Source organism: Oncorhynchus mykiss, chromosome 21 (assembly GCF_057628025.1).
Source record: "Oncorhynchus mykiss isolate SJ-2025 chromosome 21, ASM5762802v1, whole genome shotgun sequence".
NCBI lineage: Eukaryota > Metazoa > Chordata > Actinopteri > Salmoniformes > Salmonidae > Oncorhynchus > Oncorhynchus mykiss.
Genome location: NC_143042.1, coordinates 395,001 through 400,000, shown reverse-complemented (window position 1 = coordinate 400,000; position 5,000 = coordinate 395,001). Strand labels below are relative to the sequence as shown.

Sequence of the window (5,000 nt, the reverse complement as noted above, 5' to 3'; positions counted from 1 at the left end):
ATGAGGTCAGTAAATTCACCCTCCAGAGAGAGAGAGAGAGAGAGCAAGAGAGGGGGGGAGCAGGGGGCGAGACAGAGAGAGAGAGGGAGAGGGAGAGAGGGAGAGAGAGAGAGAGAGAGAGAGAGATGAGGTCAGTAAAATTCACCCTCCAGTGAGTTCTCCACACAGATAGAGTCTGACAGAGCAGAGTGATGGTGGCAGAACATCTCTGTATCTCCTGAGTTTTAGCTACCTCTGTCTTAAAAAGTGCTGGTGGTAGAACATCTCTGTATCTCCTGAGTCACCAGCCTTTCCCGAGTCAAGAAAATGCAATCCGAAATCTACTGCTCCTAATTATTTTGACTGGTTGGTGACCACCAACCCTGAGTCTATATTGGCAGCAACCTCTTGTTTCAAACACACTGTCTAGAGTTTTGAGTGGCTACTGCTTTCCACAGAGGAGAGGAGACAGGGTTGTAGGGTGCAAGAGGAAAGGAACAAGAGGGGGAACGAGGAGAGGAGGGATGAACAAGAGGAAGAGGAGGGTGAGGAAGACCACTGCATACATGAGTCATAATGTACATCATAATGGTCATCATCAGGGATAATATAACAAATGCAATGTAGCCCCAAGGGCCTCCGGGATAATTTAACTAATACATTGTAGCACAACAAGGGCCTCCGGGATAATTTAACTAATACATTGTAGCACAACAAGGGCCTCCGGGATAATTTAACTAATACATTGTAGCACAACAAGGGCCTCCGGGATAATTTAACTAATACATTGTAGCACAACAAGGGCCTCCGGGATAATTTAACTAATACATTGTAGCACAACAAGGGCCTCCGGGATAATTTAACTAATACATTGTAGCACAACAAGGGCCTCCGGGATAATTTAACTAATACATTGTAGCACAACAAGGGCCTCCGGGATAATTTAACTAATACATTGTAGCACAACAAGGGCCTCCGGGATAATTTAACTAATACATTGTAGCACAACAAGGGCCTCCGGGATAATTTAACTAATACATTGTAGCACAACAAGGGCCTTCAGAACCAAGGGCCTTCAGAACCAAGGGCCTTCAGAACCAAGGGCCTTCAGAACCAAGAGCCTCAGGGATAATTTAACTAATACATTGTAGCACAACAAGGGCCTTCAGAACCAAGGGCCTTCAGAACCAAGGGCCTTCAGAACCAAGGGCCTCTAGAACCAAGGGTTTTCAGAACAAAGGGATTCCAGAACCAAGAGCCTTCAGAACCAAGGGATTCCAGAACCAAGGGCCTCCAGAACCAAGGGCCTCCAGAACCAAGGGCCTCCAGAACCAAGGGCCTTCAGAACCAAAGGCCTCCAGAACCAAGGGACTTCAGAACCAAGGGCCTCCAGAATATACTCTGGTACTGACTGATAGTTTGTGTCAGCAGAGGGACTGGATTGTAGTGTCAGCAGTGCTTATCAGGCAAAAAGGAGTTTGGTTCACACACATACTCACAAGCACACGCAGGCAGGCAAGTGTGTGTGCATGTGTGTTTGTGAGTGTGTGCGCGCCTGTGAGTGTGTGTGTGTTTGTGAGTGTGTGTGCGCCTGTGAGTGTGTGTTCAGATGTAGGTATTTCTAATTAATAGAATATTCTGATCAGGGGTTGGACGCTGTGGCACAGGGCCCACCACTCTCTGGAATGCTAACCTCAAATCTAATTACCCTGAGCTGTCAATCACGCACGAACACACACACACACGCACACACACACACACACACACACACGCACACACACACACACACACACACACACAGACACACACACACAAAATAAAATAATAAATAAATGAGTAATTTAATTGGATGCTAAAGAAAGAGAAAGAGAGAGAGATGGAGAGAGAAAGAAGGAGACAGAAAGAGAGAGCGAGAGGGAGGGAGGGAGGGAAAGGGGAGGGAGAAAGACAGAGAGGGAGGGAGTGAGCGAGGGAGGGAAAGGGGGAGGGAGGGAGAGAAATGGGGAGGAAGAGAGAGGGGGGAGGGAGTGAGGGAGGGAGGGAAAGGGGGAGGGAGGGAGAGAGAGAGAGAGAGGGAGGGAGAAAGAGAGTGATAGGGAGAGAGAGAGAGTGATAGGGAGAGAGAGAGAGAGAGAGAGAGAGAGAGAGAGAGGGAGGGAGAAAGAGAGAGAGAGCGAGAGAGAGAGGGGGAAGGAGGGAGAGGGAGGGAGAAAGAGAGCCATGGAGAGAGGCACACTTGTCCAGTCGTCTGTGAAGTAACAGTCAAGACATTTACACAGTAGAACACATCTGCTGTCTTCACTCAATAACAACAGTAGACAGATGTTATCTGAATACCCCATTAACTAGTCATGTCTACAGTATTGTCAGGTTAAAACATGACTGTATTTCCTTGATTCAAGATGGAGGTGATAACCTCGTAGTTTCATGGGTTTTTACCTGATGCTAGGCAGATGTAATGAAATCCACCATCTTACCACAAGCAGCCTCTAGTCTACAGTATTGTCAAGTTGAAAATAGACACCCAGTACAATCTGTTATCTGGTATTGGCTAGTTCTCTGGGTGTAGTTCTTTCATTCAAAATGGAGGTGGTTATGTAATGTTTTCATGGGTTTCTTCACGAGGATGTAAGCCAAAGTGTGGCGGCCATGTTGAGTTGATTGTTGTGTAAAATAAACTCTATAAACGTAGAACATAATTGATGGACACATGGGTGGCGTTCAGTTGACAGCATGTTTTGTGTGTGTGTGCGTTTGTGTATGTGTATGTGTGTGGGTGGGTGGGTGTGTGTATGTGTGTATGTGTGTATGTGTGTTTGTGTGTGTGTGTGTGTGTGTGTGTGTGTGTGTGTGTGTGTGTGTGTGTGTGTGTGTGTGTGTGTGTGTGTGTGTGTGTGTGTGTGTGTGTGCGTGCGTGCGTGCGTGCGTGCGTGCGTGCGTGCGTGTGGAAATAGCTCTATTGTAGCCACAGTTCAGTTCACCAGACATACAGTTTATTAGTTCATTTATCTAGACTTGGATGATTTATAAACCGCCGCAGGGCTTCATTCCCATTAATGGTCTGTTCCAGATTACAGCGATTAGGCCGGGCCGACGAACAGAGCTGCGTTGTCAAAGAAACATTTTGGATTGCTTTTCCCAATCGTCTTCATTTGGTTTTGTACACAAGGATTGTCATTTGTTGAGTTGAGTTGATAAAAAATGTCCAATCTATGAATTACATGAAATAAAAGTTGAAACATGAAGATGAAATTGTCATGTGAGTCTTATGTTGGTGTGGTTGTATGGATGGATGTAGAGAGAGATGGAGAGAAAAGGCCTTGTTATGTTGGTGTGGTTGTATGGATGGATGTAGAGAGATGGAGAGAAAAAGCCTTGTTATGTTGGTGCGGTTGTATGGATGGATGTAGAGAGAGATGGAGAGAAAAAGCCTTGTTATGTTGATTGTGGACTACAGGAAAAGAAGGACTGAGCACGCCCCCGTTCTCATCGACAGGGCTGTAGTGGAGCAGGTTGAGAGGTCCTTGGTGTCCACATCACCAACAAACTAACATGGTCCAAGCACACCAAGACAGTCGTGAAGAGGGCATGACAAAACCTTTTTCCCCTCAGGAGACTGAAAAGATTTGGCATGGGTCCTCAGATCCTCAAAAGGTTCTACAGCTGCACCATCGAGAGCATCCTTATGAGTTGCATCACTGCCGGGTCTGGCAACTGCTCGGCCTCTGACCGCAAGGCGCTACAGAGGGTAGTGCGTACCGCCCAGTGCATCACTGGGGCCAAGCTTCCTGCAATCCAGGACCTCTATACCAGGCGGTGTGAGAGGAAGACCCTAAAAATTGTCAAAGACAACAGCCACCCTAGTCATAGACTGTTCTCTCTACTACCGCATGGCAAGTGGTACCGGAGCGCCAAGTCTAGGTCCAAGAGGCTTCTAAACAGCTTCTAACCCCAAGCCTGAAGACTCCTGAACATCTAATCAAATGGCTACCCAGACTGCTTGCATTAGCCCCAAACCCCCTCTTTTATGCTGCTGCTACTCTCTGTTATCATCTATGCATAGTCACTTTAATAACTCAACCTACCTGTACATATTACCTCGACTAACCGGTTCCCCCTCACATTGACTCTGTACCAGTACCCCCTGCACATTGACTCTGTACCGGTTCCCCCTCACATTGACTCTGTACCGGTTCCCCCTCACATTGACTCTGTACCGGTTCCCTCATCACATTGACTCTGTACCGGTTCCATTATCACATTGACTCTGTACCGGTTCCCCCTCACATTAACTCTGTACCGGTTCCCCCTCACATTAACTCTGTACCGGTTCCCCCTCACATTGTCTCTGTACCGGTTCCCCCTCACATTAACTCTGTACCGGTTCCCCCTCACATTAACTCTGTACCGGTTCCCCCTCACATTGACTCTGTACCAGTTCCATTATCACATTGAGTCTGTACCGGTTCCCCCTCACAATAACTCTGTACCGGTTCCCCCTCACATTAACTCTGTACCGGTTCCCCCTCACATTGACTCTGTACCGGTTCCCCCTCACATTAACTCTGTACCGGTTCCCCCTCACATTAACTCTGTACCGGTTCCCCCTCATATTAACTCTGTACCGGTTCCCCCTCACATTGACTCTGTACCGGTTCCCCCTCACATTAACTCTGTACCGGTTCCCCCTACTACACCTGTTGTATTCAGCATATCACCATAAGGTCTACTACACCTGTTGTATTCGATGAATGTGACAAATACAAAAGCCTTGTTATGTTGGTGTGGTTGTATGGAGGGATGGAGAGGAAAAGCCTTGTTATGTTGGTGTGGTTGTATGGAGGGATGGAGAGGAAAAGCCTTGTTATGTTGGTGTGGTTGTATGGAGGGATGGAGAGGAAAAGCCTTGTTATGTTGGTGTGGTTGTATGGAGGGATGGAGAGGAAAAGCCTTGTTATGTTGGTGTGGTTGTATGGAGGGATGGAGAGGAAAAGGCCTTGTTATGTTGGTGTGGTTGTATG

At 47.2% G+C, this 5,000-nt stretch overlaps 1 protein-coding gene across 1 annotated transcript in view; it reads right to left on the bottom strand.

Annotated features, from left to right (window-relative positions):
* Positions 1 to 5,000, bottom strand: part of LOC118942985 (calcium voltage-gated channel auxiliary subunit alpha2delta 4a) — a 244,532-nt gene that overhangs the window by 35,081 nt on the left and 204,451 nt on the right. The window lies entirely within an intron of this gene.